This window comes from Anguilla rostrata, chromosome 8 (genome assembly GCF_018555375.3).
Source record: "Anguilla rostrata isolate EN2019 chromosome 8, ASM1855537v3, whole genome shotgun sequence".
NCBI classification, from domain to species: domain Eukaryota; kingdom Metazoa; phylum Chordata; class Actinopteri; order Anguilliformes; family Anguillidae; genus Anguilla; species Anguilla rostrata.
The window spans coordinates 42,833,734-42,854,930 of record NC_057940.1 but is presented as its reverse complement, the minus strand read 5'-3'; the positions used below and the strand labels follow the sequence as shown (position 1 = coordinate 42,854,930).

Here is a 21,197-nt window from a genome sequence, read left to right as displayed (position 1 = left end):
TTACACCACAATCAAGTAGTTGGTTAGTCATTCCTGGTTAACTAGTTTATTGGTTAACTAGTTTAACTATATACAATATTACAAAGGATGAATTTAATGCACACAAGGAATTTTTTTAATTTTTACTAATAACATTAACATGCATCGTTAAGGCCTGCAACAAAAACTAACTCTGCTGTTCAATCTCGGCTTACTTTTCAAGGCTTACTGTAACTTTTAAACTGGAAATCCAGCCAGGATAAAGGCTGTGGTGAACAAGCCAGCCAACATGTATATGTAACCATCTAAGATTATTTCCTCATTCCAATTCACTACGAGCAGATGCGCGGCTAGTAATGTTGCACTGTTTACATTGACTGGTCAGTCCAGAACAGCATTGTTACTGTGAAACATGGTTCAGCAATAAATGTTTCTGCTTTATCCAAAATAGAAGAGTCCAATGCTACAGTGACAATGTTGTTCTGGACTGACCAATCAATGAAAACAGGGTATAAAACCGGGAAGCCAATCACACAGCTGGAAGCCTCTCGGCCAGATAAATTAAAGTTATTCCAAATAAATAGAAAAATAAGACCTTTTCAAAAATATACATATTCTGCAGGGAGACCAAATAAAACCGGTCATTGAAAGCAGACTGAAAATTAAGTAACCAATGCTTCAAAGAAATACTGCTAGCCAGTCATTTAATTATTGGTTATTAACCTAAACTAAGAATTACAGCAGTATAAAGACTAGCTTGCATTTTTCCTTGACATAAATATTGATAAATTACCTACATAGTTACAAACGGAATTCAAATTTCTTGCAAAATACATGCATTTTTATTTATTGCATCATATGTTCTTAATAAACCTAATTGTTTTTGGGTCACCATTGTGTTGCATTTGTAATGCACTGCAAGCTGCCCTGGTTGAGTTTCTGCTATTGTTGATTGTTGCCACTAATAACTGTGGCTTTGGCAAACTGTCAAACTCAAAACCACACTGATAACATCCTTTCAAAAAAATGCCACTGTTTGTTGCATGTAGAACAACCAAATACTGCAGTAAAAAAACAATGTCATGATTACAATTAACTGCTATGAAGTAAGACCAAATCATTATGACCATGAGAGGTCAGGACTCAATATAAAACAAAAAACTTTAACAAAAAAAAAAAGGACATTGCCAAATTCAAATTTTAGACAAGATCACCAGCTCCCAGGAGATGGCAGCCAGCTAAGTTGTTTGAAGCAGGGAGTCCTGTAAAGTCGTTTACTTTATAATTTACACACTTAATATTTATATTAACTTACACTGAGTTTTAGAAGAAATGCATTCAAATTTTAGACTGCCTATCAAAAGAACATTGATTGATGCTAAACCACACGGGCTTCGCCGTCTGGTGTTAAATCGCCTGGTCCTGATACCGTTTCTGTTCGGCAAGCCCCGTGGCTCAGTCATTTACTCCTCACCTGCACATGAAACTCCCCGGTTACAGTTAACACCGTCAGGCAGAGATCACAAAGCTCTTATAAAAACCGTCTACACGCACCAGACTATCAAATAAGCCACGCAGAAACAACATCAGCTACATCCTTCGCAAAGGAAATCCTGAAAATGACTGAAAACAACTCAAAATGAAAAACTGTTCCTCGCTCGTTTTGCTTTATTTCTTAACCCCAAGAACAAAACGACCAGACCAATATTTTTTTTTCAAAATTTTTTTTATGAGTGTAGGCTTCTGCCGTGTAAATGGAGAAACGACCATGATCTCGTCAGTCCGCAAACAACTCCCTACGTTATGCCTGCACTCCTGCCTGGAAACAAGAGGCTGAAACCAACGCTTACCTGGTCTGATTGTCAGGTGTTGGAAACAGTCATCTCCGTTTCTACACAAGATACGAGAGGATAAACAGCCTTGAGCCCCAGCTCCCGCCAACAAAGAAAACAGATACAGAGAGCAGGGGCAGAGCAGAAGATTTCAGACAACAGGCAATGCGTCAGACATGATGAAGAAAATGAGAATATCTTTCTGGAAGCAGTTAAGTGGCATTTAGCAATCACTCAGCGCTGAACATTTTTGCCTTGGTGGAGAGGCTTTTAAACAGAAAATACTTGCAGGGCCCCACCCCTTTCATAGCTCTGCACTCTCATAGATCCACATCCTCCAGGCTCCACCCACCACCCCCCTCCCCCCATAACCATTATATGCAAATACATACAGCTGAGGTATCAAATACAATATCAGTACATAAAATACATGTACTGACGGTAAATTATGAAAGTCCAGCCCTGAACTGCACCATCATTACACACACGCACACACAAAAGCACACAAACTAGCATCTCCAATAAAGAAAAGAAAAATAAACTCTTATTAGAAACGTGCCCTCAGAGGCAGAAAAACCTGTTCAGCGTCAGACTAAACTTGTGATGCAGTAACATCCCGACAGCAAAGCCAAGTGAAGAGAAAAGAATGAGGCACAACACGGAGAGCAGCTTTCCCGCTGGCTTCAGTGTCAGGTTCTGAGATTCGATCACACACGATCTTGCAGCAGAGGCCACTGACTGAATGGGCTCACTCTTCACATGGGCTATACTTAGCAGCGCTGTGCATTATTGAACAGCACTTTAAATATCATTAAAACAACCCAGGGATACCAGAACCTTGCCGCTAATGCAAGTTACATGCAGAGCAAAGCCTTGCGCCCTTGGCCCCAAAAAGGCACACGGACAGAAAACACAACTCAGTGCTTAAGAATTTTTAACATTACATTACATTACAGGCATTTAGCAGACGCTCTTATCCAGAGCGACTTACACAACTTTTACATAGCATTTTACATTGTATCCATTTATACAGCTGGATATATACTGAAGCAATTTCGGTTAAGTACCTTGCTCAAGGGTACAACGGAAGTGTCCTACCCGGGAATCGAACCTGCGACCTTTCGGTTACAAGCCCAGTTCCTTACTTGCAAAAAGTGTGAATTGTACACCCTTTTTTTTTTTTTTAATTTTTTTTTTAGAAAAAAAATGTTAGAGGGTAGTGGGGGGTGATGAGGTGAGATGTAGCTTGAAGAGGTGAGTCTTCAGTCTACGTTTGAAGACGGCCAGGGTCTCTGCTGTGCAAGTCAGAACAGCAGAGACCCTGGCCGTCTTCAAACGTAGACTGAAGACTCACCTCTTCAAGCTACATCTCACCTCATCACCCCCCACTACCCTCTAACATTTTTTTTCTAAAAAAAAAATTTAAAAAAAAAAAAAAAAAAAAAGGGTGTACAATTCACACTTTTTGCAAAGTTATACCTATTGTAGCTCTCTTGCAGGAATGTTGTAAAGCGCTTGTCTCTGAGTTTTGTAATGCACTTGTTGTAAGTCGCTCTGGATAAGAGCGTCTGCTAAGAACCTATAATGTAATGTAATGTAATGTAAATGAACAAGTGAAATGTATGTTATTTCATCTCATTGACCTTCTTTTAAATTCACTGTGGAAACGGCTGGTGATAGTTAGATGATATATGAGGCCTAGGCAGTGCCTGTTAACACTGCCATGCACTCGGTTCACATAAAACTGCTGTTAGAGAAGGTACTCACAGTTGGCTCCTGCAGTTGTCGTTCATGCGAGTACGGGAATGATAATACAATTACAGACATGCAATTCCTCCCACTGAGGGACATCCTCACTAGTCTAGTCCACAATATCTTTTCTTTGTATTCCATTACATGGACTTATTGTCACATTCACCCATAGCAGTGCGTTTTTTGGATGTTTACCTTTCCGAGAGTATAACCTCTCAGTAAGCAGAATAAAGCCAATGTTTTACACAATGTGGGTGTTTTTTTAGTTTAGCAGAAAAAAAAAAAAAAGAAACCTATTGGCCTTTATCACTTCAAGTAATTGTCATAGTGACTGGCTGGTAACCGATGGGCTTTAATCCTATCTTCCTGTGCACTCAAGAAGGCTATTTTTGCCTGGTTTGCACTATTCTTAAATAAAGCGTTATAACTTTGTAGTAACTCACAGCAAACATGGACGATGGCAGTATCTGAAGGGCACAAGTGTACCATCAAGACTAAAGTATTGAAACCTATGAAATATGTGAGGAAGTATTCATGGTACATACCGTACATAAATGTACGTTTAAAAAGTGCCTTATACTTTCTTGGTCTACAGTTTAACTCAAAATCCACATCAGCTAATGGTAACATTATGGTACACAGTTAAACTCCAAAATGTTTCCTACCACTGGAAAAAAAGTGTTGTATTTTCCACATGATGAAACCACAATGTACAAATCTACAAATTTACAAATCTAAAGTTGTGGAGTACAGAGCCAAATCAAAAAAATATATATGTCTATGTCCCAAATGTCACGGAGGGCACATTACATACCCTGTACTGCAAGCGAACTAGACGCCCAGCTGGGCTGGCTGATAAGATAAGAAGCCCCAGACCTACAGTTGATGCCAAAAGTTTACACCTAAACTAAAATACATTCAAATTCAATTTTCCACAACTCCACACATTTCATGTTATCATACATTTCCTGTGTTAGGTCAATTAGTGAATCTACTTTATTTACATGAGGTAATTTCAAAATAATAGCCAAGAGACAGGTTTATTTCAGCTTTTATGTACTATATCATATTTCCAGTGGGTCAAAAGTTAACATACACTTTGTTAGTATTTGGTGGAATTGCCTTTTAATTACTTGAATCAAACGCTTGGGGTAGCCTTCCACAAGCTTCTCACAGTACTTTGACAGAATTTTTGCCCATTTTTCCTTACAGAACTGGTGTAACTCAGTCAGGTTTGTGGGCCTCCTTGCTCAGACACACTTTTTCAGATCAGTCCACAAGTTTTCTATGGGATTCAGGTCAGGGCTTGGTGATGGCCACTCCAATAATTTCACTTTGTTGTCTTTAAGCCATTTTGTTACAAATTTGGAGGTATGCTTAGGATCATTGTCCTGATGGAAGACCCAGTTGCGACCAAGTTCTAACTTTTAACTCTAGCTGATGTCTTGAACTGTTGCTTCAGTATTTCTAGATAATCCTCCTTACTCATGATGCAATCTATTTTCTGAAGTGCGCCAGTCCCTATTCCAGCAAAACACCCCCACAACATGATGCTGCCACCCCCATGGCTCACAGTTGGGATGGTGTTTTTTGGATTGAAAACATCATCCTTTTTCCTCCATACATAGCGCTGATCATTATGGCCAAACAATTCACTTTTTTTTTCATCTGACCAGAGAACACTCCTCCAAACGGCTGGCCTGTATCACGCAATATTCTGGTCTGAGTAGGCTTCTGCTTGCGCGACAGCCTTCAGCCTGGCATGAGGATTCTTAAATGTACTGACCGATGCTCAACTCCTTCACATTCTTGTGTCGGTCATTGAACTTCAGCAAGTTCTTCAGTCCTGGAGATTGTGCTCTTCTACGGCGGCTGTGTGTCCCAATTTATATGCATACAATTGTCGTACGATCCGGACCTTCAGTTGTTGGATATTGGTCCTGAGAGGAACGGACTTGTGGAAGTCCACAATCTTATTTTCTGATGTGTCTTTGGGAGTTACTTGGATTTTCCAGACAGGCAAAAGGCAGTGCTCTAAGGTATGCCTTAAATACAGGTGTCAATCAACTCCAAACTAACTCCTAATTATGACAACTGGCCGATCAGAATCTTCTAAGAAGTCATTACATCAATTTCTGGAATCTTCCAGACTGTTCAAAGAGACAGTCAAATTGATGCATGTAAACTTTTGACCCACTGGAATTCTGATATAGTGAATAAATATAGTAAAATAAATCCGTCTCTAATCGATTTTTTAAAAATTACCTGATGTAAACAAAGTAGATGCCCTCATTGACTTGCCAAAAGAAATGTACGGTAACATGAAATGTGTAGAGTTGTGAAAAACAATCTTTAGCCTAGGTGTATGTAAACTTTTTGTCTCAACTGTACAGACCTCACCCAGGGCTCATTTTAAAGCTTTGGGTCCTGTCTAGTTCGCTCTGCTGCCCGAACAACTTGTAAGGACACCAATTGCCGCTCAGACAACCAAAACTAGCCGGTCCCCAGGAACTAATCTGACGTCAGTCGCTTTGTCTCTGTGCCCTTTTCTCAGTGGAGACTTATCGAATTGAATTCAAAATGGTGTCTCAGCTACAGCTTGAATGCGAATGGAGCCATTTTGGATTACAAAAACATTTTTACAGAAAAACAACAACAACAAAGATGCAAGTAGGCCTACTGGATATACCAGAAGTGAATGCAATACATATTACATACAAACATTTAAAACTTTCTAAAATATTTCTGATTTATTTATTTGACATTTCAGGTATGGTTCTGGAAGCTGAAAGGGTATACAATATCTTCATGCAAAGACATCAAAGACAAGATAGCTGTAAAAAGCATGACAAAATAAGTTTATGATGCGGTTTAGTGTGTAATAAGTGATTGAGGGTGGGGAGGCTCCTTTGGTTTTATTGCCCTTTCTTGTCCTGAGAGCTGAAAAAGTGGCTTTGTTTGCCAGAGAGGTGTCCATTGAAGACAGAGCGCAAACTTGTGGTGTGCTTGTCTGTTTTAATGCATCCTGGACATGCTAGAAGTCCAAATTCTGTGATTGGTACCACCCATACTACTAGGGGGCAGGTATGAATTCTCAAAAGACACAACTTTGAAAAGGTTAGTATAGAGTGAGAGATGAATCTTTAAAATACACAATATTTCTGAAAACAAAAAAAGTTTTAATCTCTAGATTAGCCAGTACCTGTTCTCTGATTGCACGTGTAATGGCTCAAGTCCAACATGTAGACCCACTGAGTAACTGCATTAGAAGCCCAGCTGAATTTTGTCCAGGGTCACAAATGCAGCTTATTAAAAAAAAGACACAGAGAATTTAAGAATGTGAAATGATGTGGACTTTCCTATTATAAAACTGGGAAATTTACTGACCATCTGAGAATTTGCATGAGCAAAATAGAAGTCAAAAGCTAATGATCTACTGAAAACTGCAAGATGTTCCAAGAGAACGTGGGAGCCCAGTAACCTATTAGACTAAGAATACACTTCAAATCGTCCATCAACTCCAATATAATTCATGTAATTTACACTCCTGTACCATCTAATCTGACATAATAACATCTTATTATTTCCTCTGCGGTCCAGTCACATGCACATCAGCCAAGTCATCAGGGGCATTTCGCAACCAGTGCCGCCAATGGGAAGTAATGACTTCAATCATGACCTTCACTGCAGAAGCATCAGGAAACCAGCCATAATGAACCCTGTCAAAGCAGACTCTGCAAGATTGAAATTTCAGCTGAGATACCATCACATGTCTGGCACACGCCAGTCCACTCAGACCACAATGGGGAATTTCAACGACATACATTTCTGACCATCTAGGCCTACTAGTTACCGTCTGGAACTGACCAATCAAATTTGTTGTTGGATTTAAGAAAAACACGACACTACTTGAATCGCTAGATGAAAACATTTAAAAAGTAAAAAATAAGCACTGTATATATTTTTCCCAGAATGACTGCATGCCGCTTTGCTCACTGAAGAGGTGAAGACACAACCATATCTTAAATGAAGTGGCAAGTTATAGTCACATAAGACTCAACATAGTTAGTGCTGTCCACACACAGACGGTTATCAGGACATTGTAGAACTTGGAAAGGTACAGAGAGAGGCGACTGTTTGACTGCATTTAAGTCGAGCTGTGATGGTTTTTAGCACAACAGTACACTGCACAGGAGTCCATTTCGGATCAACAAATGTCAGAAAGAGCCTAAACCCTTCAACCATTATCATGCTGACAGGGATCATGTCTTTCGTTACCATTTCAGCAATTAAATGTATTGTGGTTTCAGCTGAACAGCTGCCACCCTGATGAGGCCTCACTGCTAAGTTGGATGCTTGTTTGCTGTGATCCAGTGTCCTTGGATATCTGGTTGTCAGGTGGGTTAACATCATGGATGTCGATGTGTGGCATGCTAACTGAGCAGTGTTTTCATTGAGCTTTTCAACATCACTCCACACATGGCATTCTTTTGCAAGCTGGCCATCTTACCAACTGACGGTAAGTAACATTAAAGTGAATGACAACAAGCCCTGCCCACCCCCTCTAATACCCATTTAGAGTAGTGGACTAGGCAACATTGGCAATCTTTTATTTTGAACGGTTTGAGAAAATTTTTTAGATGATTTAACATTCAACGCGGGCCTGAGACTGACAATCGACAAATTGTTCACATCCCTAGACCACAATAATAATCAAAAAAAAAAACTTAAAAGCAAAATATATGCAATAGTTTCCCCCCTCACTATTTCTTCAGTTTATCCATCATCTGTAAAGCGCCTCTGCTTTTCAAGCACAAGGGTAATGTCCTTGCTTACCCATTTACTTGCGGGTTACAGATAAACTGCAGATACCAAAGGATTGGTTTTGGAAATTAGATGCATTTACAGAACAGGCCATCACAGATGTTGACTCAGTGATCTCTCTCTGGGGTCACCCAACACCACCACTACCACCACCACCAAACACACACTCACACAAAACTCCAAGCACAGGGTTTTCTGGAATTTATACCAAGATCTACCAGAATGACGCAGTCCAGACCTACATAATACACATGTGAAAGTTGCATCCACAGCAGGTTTAAGAAAAGTAAAGTCAGTGAAACAATGAAGTAAGTAGATTATGCCATTTAATTTGATGACACTAGCATAGTCTCAGAATGCACTTGGGAAAAAAGGATGAGCTATGCTGTACATTGTCAAGAAACTGTTGCCAGCCCACAACAAGCCTTCAGATAAAAACTTGAAAATGACACAGAAACAGTTGTAAATGGCTGAAAATTTTTAGCTGATCCAACACACAGACATGAAAGGGTAGCCTATATTCAGCCCTCAATGATAAATATTCTGACATAAGATCCACACCAGTGTTTCTCAACCCTGGTCCTGGGGAGCCACTGCCCTGCATGTTTTAGACGTCTCCCTGCTCCATCACACCTGATTCAAATGAATGGGTTGTTATCAGGCTTCTGCAGAGCTTGATGATGACCCATTCATTTTAATCAGGTGTTTAATCAGGGAAACATCTAAAACATTCAGGGCAGTGGGTCCCCAGGACCAGGGTTGAGAAACACTGATCCACAATACAATGCTTCTGTAATTCAATATGCAAAAAAGAAAATTAATGCTGACTGAAGGAAGAAAAAACCAACCAGACTCTCATTTATTAAATAACAGGAGTAAAATATAAATCGAAATCACTGCCATATCAAATATTTTTAGAAAACAAAAATGAAATATACATTTTTACAGGAAAGGAATAGATTTTATCTATAGGTCCAGCTACTTGAATCTTTGCATATTCATCAATTTGAGCAGTTAGGCCTACACATAAAGTCGACTCCATTTTGAAAACAACCGTTCCTGAATTAACACCTAGGTTTAACAACCATCAGTTTAATATGCATTGCCTAAATATGAACCAACAAAATCAGGTCAAAATTGTTTTTTGAGACAGTTTTAGTCTCAGTCACATGGTACAGGAAACTCCTGCATAACCAACCTCAAAGGTAACCAGAGGTGGATATGTGAAAGTTCTGGCAAACTGGGCAAAATATTTAATAAGCCAGGAAAATTCTAATTGTGAGTATGCAAAATGTATTTCACTCAACAAACTGTTTTGCTCCCATTTATTCCCTGTTTTCAAAGCGTGGTGAACAAAGACAATATGGTGGAGGAGGCCCAGCAGACCCAGCTGGGATCAAAAGCACCAATATGGACAGCGATGGCAATGGCAATGCATTCACCAATGCCTGGCTGTCAATCTCAATTAGAAACTGACATTAAATAGATTCTGTGTTTGTAAATCCCACTCACCTTTGTCCTCAACCCTACCCACACCTCCATTGAGGACACACCCTTGAGCGTTACAAGCGAAGCAAAGTCAAGAAGTGAGGTGGTCAGAGATATTGAAAATAGCACTTTTAGCAACATGAATTATTCCATATAGATGGTAACAGTAATTAGGTAGTGTTATAAATATCTTCACACTGAGTGCACCTCTTAGCACATGGGAACGGTACAGTAGCTACTCCGTAGTGCCTATTCTAGGCCCTGTGTCACGAAGCAGGATTCCCGAGTTAGCTGGATAACTACACACAGAGTAAAACTCTGAACGAACTGAAAAAGAACTGTTCTGGGTTTTCCACCGCAGTTATCCAGCTAACTCAGTAATCTTGCTTCCTGAAATACCCCCCATGTACATTTAGTTAGAACTGGGATGTAAACACGGAATCACACGTGGAATAAGCAACATTAGTAGGCCATAGGTCTATCATAGCTAGCTGATATACTTGTAAAGTGAATGAATTATCCATGAAGTTATCCGGAGCCTTTTCAAAGTTGTTAGCAACTTTGTTAGCTTTGATAGTGAAACTGGCTACACATAACGTTAGCTACATGCAAAGTTACTCTAGCTATATAGAATGCATACTGTATAAAATTAATTTTCTCTGATTGAAATAAATGCAGGTGAATTACCAAGCTAGCAAAGTTGCAACTATAAACAGTAACAGCAGTTCCCATGGGGGGGGACATCTTGACAGAAGAACAGAATTTGATACAGATGCTACCCAACCTCGGGCATCTAGCTGCACAAGGTAACTAGCTAAAAGTAACATTACTTACTCCTGTGGGAGGAAACTGGAGTACCTGGAGTAAACCCACATGGACACAGGGAGAACATGCAAACTCCACAAAGAAAGGCCCCAAGCCAAGATTCGAACCCGCAACCTTCTTGCTGTGAGGCGACAGTGCTACTCACTGCACCACCGTGCTGCCCTAAGGAGTCATCTAATTTTTACAATTATTTTGCCAGTACCAAAAGTCTGGCTTTTTCCCCACATTGGGAAAGTTCAGCAGGGAAACAAACATGGAAAACCAGACTATGCAGATGAAAATGGGAAGGTTGCCAAAATATTCAAATACATTAACATCCATCTCACTTACCAAAAGGCCTTGAAAGCTTCATATATTGATATTTAGTTCCAAGCAGAGGTCAGAGTACTGTCGCACTCCCTAGTCTAACTTGAACAGGGCAGCAGTCTTGGCACCTGTAAAGGTCAAATAATGGGAGAAAATAGAAATTAAAAAAATTAATAAAACGAACAACCCAGTGGCATTGTGAGGCCTCAGGCATTTAATAGCATTATTCAGCAAAAAACTGCTCCGGTGTACTGTGCTCTCCGTCCAGTCTCACACTTGCTAATGACAAATTTACATATTAATTTAGTCCAAAATGGTGTCAGTGCAGTTGGTCTCACTACTTCATCTCTAATGGCAGCATTACCGATCACCCTGTGAAATAAGATTTTTAATGACTACTGAATAATGCACTGTTAAATTAGACCACTCTTTTCAATATGGCATTTTCACTGGTGCAAGCTTTGACACTGGGGCACAGCAGCTTTCAATAAAGAATGTGAAGAATGCCTTAACACCGAATAACAGTGGCGTTCCAGACCCCAGAGCACGAGAATGGAGTCACAGATATGGCCAGGCTGAACCATGTCAGTCCTTTAAATACCGTACTGTACCAATTAAACGGCAAAGCATTTCGTCGGAAAGGCCACAGGGAGTACATTACCTGCACGCCTGACAGAAGGCGATAACAAGAGTCAAGACACTTGTCAGGAGCTGCACGTTTAAATATTTAAATGCCCAAATAATTTAATCACAGCAAGGCTAGTTTAACTTTGAAGACAAAAGGCTTGTAATAAAACTAAATAACATAATGATTCCTCAGTTATGTATAGGATCTCGTAGAATACACAAGATAATGCGGCAACCGGCAGTGAAATAATAAACAACAATTTATTTTACATGCAAAGAGCCAGACAATGAGTGTACGTGGTGATTATTGCGCTCCTAAAATGAATTGCAATAATGCGTTTACATTTGCAGGCGTTTACTAGGTCTGTGCTCAGAACAAGTTATTGCCTGACAGTACCAGTCCAAGAATATCTAAGGTCCAATAGCATTCTATACTACCTATGTAGACCAGTCATCCCAACGCGATTGTTTCATGACATAAGCGTGTAAGCGAGCCTGCTGTGAAAGTCATCATAGGTGAGAAGCAGAAGTATTCAAATTGCATTTGTTTCATGCAATTAACAGTTACCTAGGTTGTTAACGCCACTGCGCATTCAGCGCAGTGTAGACTCACTGCACGTTCATCGCACTGCCGTTGGATTATATAAACCGGCATCGTTATTGAGATACTGTTGCTAAACACGGTAAGATCAGCGACGTTAAGTGGCAACGGAAAAGTACTGGCCGGGCTACATTTTTTGAATTACACCACCGGGCTCTCTTGGGTTCTTGTCCAAGACACGCCTGCATTTGTCATTTGGAGACAAGCCATATCACCTAGCTGTAACTATGACTCGTATGGCTGTTTTTTAAGACTTCTGTTTCTGTCAGCTTGCTTACTCCGCAGGCTAGCGTAGAAAAGCTAACTTGAGGTTTCACGATTAACCCCATGTTAGCACTTCCACGCACACAACACCCGTTATAAAGTAAGATGCGCATTGAAAAAGCATCAGTGTAAAAATCGAGTCCTTTTACAACAAATGGTCTATAACGTTAGGTAGCGACACGTATGATTTACATAACCTTTGTTTGCGAGAAAATGTACGTTACTAACGTTAGCATAGTAACATAGGCATGCTGTGCAGCTAGCTAATTCACAATCCTTATGAAAAACAAAACACTGAATAGGTCCGGCAACTGAATTTTAACAGTTTTGTGTCTAGTCACCTAGTAGGTAAGGTAACGTAAAATAACTTACCTAATGTAGGTTTATGGTATGCTGACATTGCAAGGACAATTGTTTATTTTTAGTACGAACTCACCAGCCGAGCAGTTACTGATTCGTCTAGACTACCATTTCAACAAGAGAACTAGAAAGAAAACTTGCAACAACATCAGCAATGTCTTCTGTAGCAAATCACGTTGTTTCGGTGATTAAAAACGCGGTATTGTTCCGCTAGAGTACGTTAACGTTAGCCAGTTATACTTGACATAAGAGAAACACTATCTTGCAAATAGTTGTTAGACAATTTCTCTACACAGAAAAAAATGAAAAAGGCGAAGTAACTAAACCGCACTTAGCCAGGTCATCAAATATACTGTTAGCGAAGGTCAGCAACAGTTCATCGCATTCGCAATGAACGTAAAATAAAAATCGTATTAAAAACGACAGTCTACATTTAACTGTTAGCTACCTAAGTTTTAGGATTTACAACCACCTACAAACAGCTGCATTTTAGCGACCTCATAACAAACTGTAATACAATGATATATCAACTAAATCTAGCTCCAAAGTCACGATTTCTAAGCTTAGCGAACGCACGTAGCTAGCTAGAGCGGACTGTATTTCGTTCATTAAGCCAGAACTAGATAGCTTGCCAGTCCGGAGAGTTAGCGAGGCTATCTGTGAGACCATAATCTAGTCACAGACCTTGCATTTATTCTCTGGCGATTCTGAAGATAATTCCTGCGCTAGCGATTTGCTGCTACTAACGTTTACGTTAATATTAAGACAGCACGACAACAAACATAAAGCTAGCTAGCAAGCTAACGTTTGCTCTACTGTCTGTGATGCACCTGTAACTGGAGACGGGAACATCCGAGGCGTCTGCTGCTGCTCTAAGCTAGCTAGCCAGCTATAATAAATAGTCTAATAGCCGACTCGGCAGGTGTACCGTTAGCAAAAACGACGGCTTGGCTTGCTAGCATCTATTTAGCCGATAGTCGACGTTACCCTAAATCAATAGCATAAGGGTAACGTTAGCTGATATGCAGTGTCAGGATTTAGGGTACTGCTAGCTAGATAGCTACCAAATATCGTTAGTCTATCTGACAATTCAGTGTTGTCGTGAATGAATGTTGCGGCTTGGTGTTTCAAACTGGCTGAAATAGCTGGTACCAGATTAAATTAATAGGAAAATGTCTACTTTCATGATTCTCGAAGGAATCTGAGGTGAAACGTAATTACATGTCACATCTACATCACTGTAGCCAACGTTCATGATGCAGCAAGCAAGATATATAGCTGGCTTGTTGGCAAGGTCTCTAGTGATACCTGACAAATCCAAAGCTTTTGCTTAAACGCTTACCTTGATGGCTTCTACTGTGGGGAAACTGTTGGGGTAAGTTTCTCATACAAAATTTTTCCTTTCATTTAACGCCCATTGAAACGAATTTTCAATTGACTGCATTCAGACACTCCTCCAGGACGTCTTGCAGATGCCACTGTTTTAATTCCCCTTTAAAGATATTTCTGTCGGAAATAAAAGCGCCGCTTCCGCTGACGGATGAATAGGTGATTTGAATAAAGAGGAGGGGTTCTGGATTTAAAGAGAAATTGATGCGAGTTGGAAAAGGTTGCCACTGTCAGTGCTTATTATACTCACCGGCCACTTTGTTAGGTACACCTGTTTAACGCTAATAGACTGCTCCTTCTAACAGCGAATCATGTGGCTGCAACTCAATATATAAGAAATGCAGATATGGTGAAGAGCTTTAGTTTTTTTTGTTTGACCGAACATAACAATGGGCAAGATGCCTGATAGGTGGCGTTGACCGTGGTATGATTGTTGGTGTCAAACGTGGTGGTTCCAGAAACTATAAAAGTATAAAAGTAGAGTTTATAGAGAATGGTGCAATAACAAAAAGCATCCAGTGAGCAGAAGTTCTGTGGGCAGACCCGTTCAAACTAACAGTAAGGCCACCGCTGCTCAAATAACTGCTGTTTACAACAGTGGTGTGCAGACAGCCATCCGTGAATACACAACATGTTGAACCTTAAAGCAGCAGCAGATGACCAAGATGAGTTCCCCTCCTGTAGGTTAGGAACAGGAAGGTGAGACTACAGTAGGCACGTAAACAACAAAACTGGATGATTTAATATTGGGAAATGTTGCCTGATATTTTTCTCTCTCTCCTCCAATAAACACATTTAGCAAACAAATGGATACAAATAAACACATTTTTTTAAAATAGCAGACTGATATTGGTGATGGGAACAGTCATACACAGACATAGGGACAGACAGACAAAAACACTGCCTGGTCTGACGAATCTCGATTTCTGCTACAAACAGCATGAATACATAGATCCATCCATCCTGCCTTGTTCCAATGTTGCAGGCTGATGGTGGTGATGTAGTAGTGTGCGAAATGTTTTCTTGGTATTTATTAGTCCCCTTAATACAAACTGAGCATAATCTGAATGCCACAGCATACCTAGGCTTTGTTTCTGACAATGTGCATCCCTTCATGGCCTCAGTTGTTGAATCCATACAGTAAAAAATTCAGGCTGTACTGGAGGCAAGAGGGGGTCCTACCCGGTACTAGGTGTACCTAATGAACTGGCCATTGTGAGTGTGCATACTAGTTTGATCTGGAAAGGCTGATGTCTTTTTTTTCCTGGGTGTCTTCTTGCGTTGTGACCGTCTTTGAGATGAAAATATGCATGTTACTTCTAATAAATCAGTATATTGTTTATTTATTAACAATTAGACATTAAGCATGACATTTCTCAGGCGATAAAATGTGTAACCAAAGATCAAATTAAAACTGTCAAATCGTTATATAATGATGTTCATGCATTTCTCTGTGCCTTGTAACAAATTGAGACATATTTCCCCCTTTTTTTTTACATATTTACCTATTTATTTTTCCTAGCTTTATATAGTATAATCCATGTATTGTTCCTGCTGACTTTTTTGATGTATACAGATGTACCAAATAATCTGGCTATTATTGCCAAGTAACCCCTAATGTATGATCTATTTTACTATGTACTATTATCTGTACAGATTGCTGGACAGTGGTCTTCTCCTGCCAATGATCAATAAACAGCCAAAGGCAGGAGGCTGGCCCAGTTTGCTTTCAATGTATCCCTGGAGTGGATCATGGAATGTACTAATGTAATAGCTACAGCCAGATCTATAATTATTTTCACCCTTAATGAATATGAGGGCTTATAATTCTATAAAACGAGCGACACACAAACAATAAATTGTATTTTATGCTCAAAGATACTGGAAAAATATATTATTTTGTTATAATGCAATGCAAGTGTGAAATATTGTGTTAAATGAATTAGTGCCTTTGGATTCTTAGATTCTTTTAAAATCAAATAAAGTTAACTCTGCAATAAAATCTGACTTATTTCAGTTCATTGTCAAACATCTGGAATTGTTGCAAACTGGCCAGGAAGAGGATGCAATTGCATGCTGTACTCAGTTAGGAATGTGGTAAGGGAGGCAGAAAAAAACCAGAGGATCAGAGTTAAAGCACTGACAAGGTTAACCTCATCTTTTAGCCATTAAGTACCAAAATCAGCCATAAAACACTGCCTCCATACCAACAGGCTGTTTGCAAGGGTTGCATGAAGAGTGCCTTTATTAATTAACAAATTCAACTATCTGGACTTTGTCAAATGTCATTGTAACTATGACTGGAACCAGATGCTATGGTCAGATGAGACCCGAGTGTGTCTTTTTGGCCGGGTACACCTTATGTTTGGTGTCAAAAGAGGAATGCATATGAGAAAAAGCACCTTTGTCAAATATGGAGGTGGATCATTGATGCTTTGGCGCTGTTTTGCTGCCAGTGGTCCAGGGGCTCTCGGTAAGATCAATGGCATAATGAATTCCACTAGACTCCAAGACATTTTAGTCAAAAACCTGGATGCCTCATCAAGGGGACTGAGAATTGGCCATAGATGGACCCTAAGACAATGACCCCAAACATAACACAAAATTAACACAGTATATGGGGGTGTCCCCCTTATGTATTTAAACAGAGCCATCAGGCTACATGGCACTGTGTGTCCTTTTGGCAAGTTTTACTCTTTTTTCTTCATTATAAAACAGCCAACAAGTCTGGAGCCATGAGAATATCGGAAATAAACGGGTAAGCTGAAGTAAGGAAACAGCTACTCTGTGTTCTCCCGAAGCTGGGAACAGTGTTATTTTTATTTATCTTTTCTCCCAGACAGGGGAAACTAGAACAAAAATGAGTTAAAGTTGAAAGGAGATGCCAAGTAAGAACTTCCTGGTGTAATATACATGTAAGGAAAACATCCCACTGGGAAAGAAATAATACAAAAGACTTCCTGATTTTGTTACAGTCACTTAGCAGATACTTATCCAGTGACTTTAAAAAGTGTAGAACATCAATGTTAATGTCAGGACTACTAAGTGTGGCATCAACAAGAAAGCACAGAAGGTCCATTTAAAATCAATAAATGTAAAGTTAGCTGAGCAAATAAAAACAATAAAATAACAACAGTAAAAAAATTAAAGTATTTTAATAAAAAATAAATACTATCACAAAGCTAACCTATCTTCACAAAGCTATACCTATAACATTATCATTCCAAATCTAAAAAAAGTTTTTAAAAGAACTTTGGTACAATGCAATCCCACAGGGGATAGAACGTCTTAAGATGATGAGCTCAGACTTCTACATTTAATCAGTTTGTGCCCACGGATCATCAAAGAGACGCCTGTTTTGGCCTTTGAATGTTTCAGAAAAATTTTGTTGATGTCCAGGAGATCCAAAAGTGATGGGATTACATGAACGGCTTGCAGGATAGTGTTGGATGAACCTGTAGACTGAACCTTCTTTTGTCCCTAAGTTTCTTCCCAAAGAATTTCTGGTGAGGAAATTTTCTGAGTGAACAGTCATAGTGTGGGACAGCATTCTCTTTCATTGTACGAGATAATTACTTTTTTTAATACACTGGTGGTAAGATTCAATTTGAGTGAGGTTTAGGTTCAATGGGGCTGGCTGCAATCAAGTCTGGCTGTGTTCCATCAGCTGAATGTAATTATCAGTTATATTTGGATAACTGGTTACTTGAGTAACTGAGGGGGAAATTACTTTTTCACATGGGTAAATTGGATGTTTGATAACTTGTTTCATAGCATAAATTTAAAAATAATATTTTAAAAATGTGCTTTGTGCTTACTCTGTTTCTCTTTATCCAATATCACATTCTGTTTTAAAATCTGAAAACATTCAATGTGACAAATTTGCAATAATAGAGGAAAGCAGGAAGGGGCAAATACTTTTTCATGGCACTGTATGTCTAGACCTTTATCCTTCACTTAGAGCAAGACGTGTATTAACAGGAAGACGGTGCAGTCTTGTCTCAAGGCTGGACTGAACTGCATCTTGGCCAGACTCCAGGGGCTATTGTTCTTCTTTGTCAAGTGGGTGATTATCTGGAGTGTCAGTGTCTCTTCACTTTCACACCCGGCAGAACAATAAAAGCTACAACAAAAAGCAGTACTCTGACCAAACATGGCACTGTCTCTCCCCTGAACTCTGGTGCCTCTGGTCTATAAATATGGACAAATGACAAGAGCTAATTACCCAAGGTCAGAACATAGGCGCAGAATAATATCTCTCCAGTATCTGACAAAGCGGCTCTAAAATGAAGAGGGACAAAAGCTCTTATGGATGGTGTTCCCTGCTTTTTGGGAAACAGAAGCAGACTAACACGTCACAGTACAGAGCATATTACAATTGGACAGACCATTGGACACGAGGCTGGGAAGGACATTTTACTTTGGACTTTTTTCTCTCAGCTGGACATTAACTCATAGAGAAAGATCTTCAGCTCAGCTATCGCACGCTTTAATTGGCAACCTGATTATGACGCTGCTTGCAACTACAAGGTGTGACAAACTTCTTTATATAGTCTGGGCTAAATGCAAGAATAGCTCTGCAAATCTGAAGTGTCATAACTGTTATAAGAGTGTTGACTGCTCTTGACTGCTGACATTTAAATTCCCGTTAGTATTTTTCAGAGAAATCTGAGAATTAACTCTTGTTCAGTTTGCAACAGTCTGAACTCAAAGAATAGATTGAGTTAGTTTCAGTGTCTCTGAATGTTAGCATGCAGTTTTACAGAAACGTTGACTCTCATTTCTGATCTCTCTTAGTTGCATATCTTCATTGGAATCAATGCCACGCCATGGTGTAATGACCTTTTACACAACCAATGACCAGTACAAGAATAGAAAAGCAATAGGATGCAGATGAATGATACAGAATTGCTATGTGTTGGCACACAAAGAATGGGAATGCCACATGTTCTGCAGCAAACTATCAAAACCACCTGGAGCTGTGGACTATTCCTTACACCACAAAAACAGGGAAGAGGAACGTACTGTTCCGCCAGAGTTTTGGCTGGCCACTGTCCCTCAGAAATCTGCGTTGGCGTTACCATGACTCTGACAAGCAGACTTGACTTACTTTTTAATTAATCAACTACTGATCTCAAGAGATTAGTTTTATGCTAAATGCCCTGCTTCATTCCAACCACATGGTCAGCTTAAAGATAAGACGTTGTTTTGATTTGATGCCAAAAAATGAAGAAAGACTTTTTGTTCATTGCATAATTTTCTAAAGTCGATAAATACTTCTTCAAAACTTAAGTCTTTGGATTTCATGCAATCTTATTAATGTTACTAGTCAATGAACGAACAGCATGGTTACAAAAAAGGGACACAGCACAAAAGGGGGCATGAGTGGGCTTGCAGGGATTTATTTGTCAGGCATTCACACATTTATGTAATGTCCTGTCAATATATTGATGACAGCGATAGCAATGAGACATCGATTCTACTCCAGTTTCTTTCTCAGATTTCACACAAAATCAACAAATTTATTGTTGATGTATTGCAATGCTGAGAAAGGCTGAGAAAGGGATAGGCATTCTTTTCATGTGTTTGTATATATAGTATGTACAGTGCCCTACAGATTTTTTGGCACCCTTAGTTAGGACAGCAAAACAGGTTATAAAAAACATGTTGTTTTTATTAGTTTGTCAAGGTTAGCGGGTTGGGACCCAGGTGCAGAGAAGGAAAAAACACTGGAGGCTCAGAAGGTAATTTTCTAAACAAGACTTTACTTTCACAACAAACAAAAGGCCATGATGGGCAATTCCAAAAAACTCACAAAAATCCTTGTAACAGAAAAAAACATGCAAAGGAACTCAAAAAAACCTCAAAAGACTTGAAACAGGAAAACACGCAGGGGAACTCAAAATACTCAAAATACTTGAAATGCGGAGACCGAACAAAGGGCAGAAACCAGTCAGGACAAAACACAGGAGTATCCAGTGCCCGAGTCAGCGAAACAAAGAACTTAAATAGGCTGGGTCACACTTGGAGACAATCACAGACAACGAGCAGGCGGGTGCAGAATGAAACAAGACAAAGAGACACAGGTGAAAACAATGATTGAATAAATGAACTAAATAACAAGACGCAGGTAGACCAAACTAAGGAGTGCGAAACAGGACAAAAACTACGGGGAGGTGGGAACAGAGGAGGCACAACTGTGCACTCAAAACAGGAGAGATGTCTAACCTTATCTGAGGTGAAAGGTTAAATACAATTGTTGCCGATAAACAACAACATTTTTTGCTCATCTTCATAAAGAATGTCATCAATTTCACAGGGCAAAGCGAGGGTTGCACAAAGTACCAAATGCAAGGGTGTCAATAATTGTGACATGCATTTTTCAGAATAAAAATGATTTTCTTTGAGCAATGGTATAAATAAATAAAGAATAAATTGAGTACTGGTAATTCATTATACAATGCTTTATAATGTGCCATTATTATTGTTATAAAGCATTATGAGTATTTATGAGGGCTTACAACTGTAATTATATTGTATTATGAGCATATTATTATGTTATAATGCATTATACCCATAGGCTTCATAGAAAGTGTTACTGATAATTTCTTTTCACCTCTTCTGTTCACTTATATGATGTAAAATGCCCACTCTCACAACTAGCTGTGCTGTTCTTGGGTGTAGATTGTCTGTGCAATGAACACCAGCAATGCCTCTAGCCTAATGACTCATGCTATTTCTTAAAGTATTGAGTAGAGTGGTCACAGAAGCATTTCAAACCATGGTATTTGGATGTATGAATGTCTCATACATACACACACACACACACACACACACACATATATATATATACACTGATCAGCCACAACGTTAAAACCACCTGCATTTTTCTGTTTTTTCTGATTTAATATTTTATTTTTGCAATCAAACTATTCACACGTGGTCAAAGT

General features: G+C 39.4%; 1 protein-coding gene across 3 annotated transcripts in view; it reads right to left on the bottom strand.

Moving 5' to 3' along the window:
• LOC135261768 (solute carrier family 45 member 4) overlaps positions 1-14,369 on the bottom strand; it is a 74,529-nt gene extending 60,160 nt beyond the window's left edge. The window contains exons 1-3 of one of the 3 annotated variants that reach the window (XM_064348376.1): positions 14,201-14,369; positions 11,031-11,134; positions 1,830-1,870 (exon numbers count right to left, since the gene is read on the bottom strand). The gene's annotated coding sequence lies outside the window, so the exon portion shown is untranslated. Of the gene's footprint in view, positions 1-1,829; positions 1,871-11,030; positions 11,135-12,870; positions 13,758-14,200 lie in introns of those variants that run through there. The other 2 variants (XM_064348373.1, XM_064348374.1) reach the window with 2 other exon arrangements.
• Between the last annotated feature and the right edge of the window lie 6,828 nt (positions 14,370-21,197).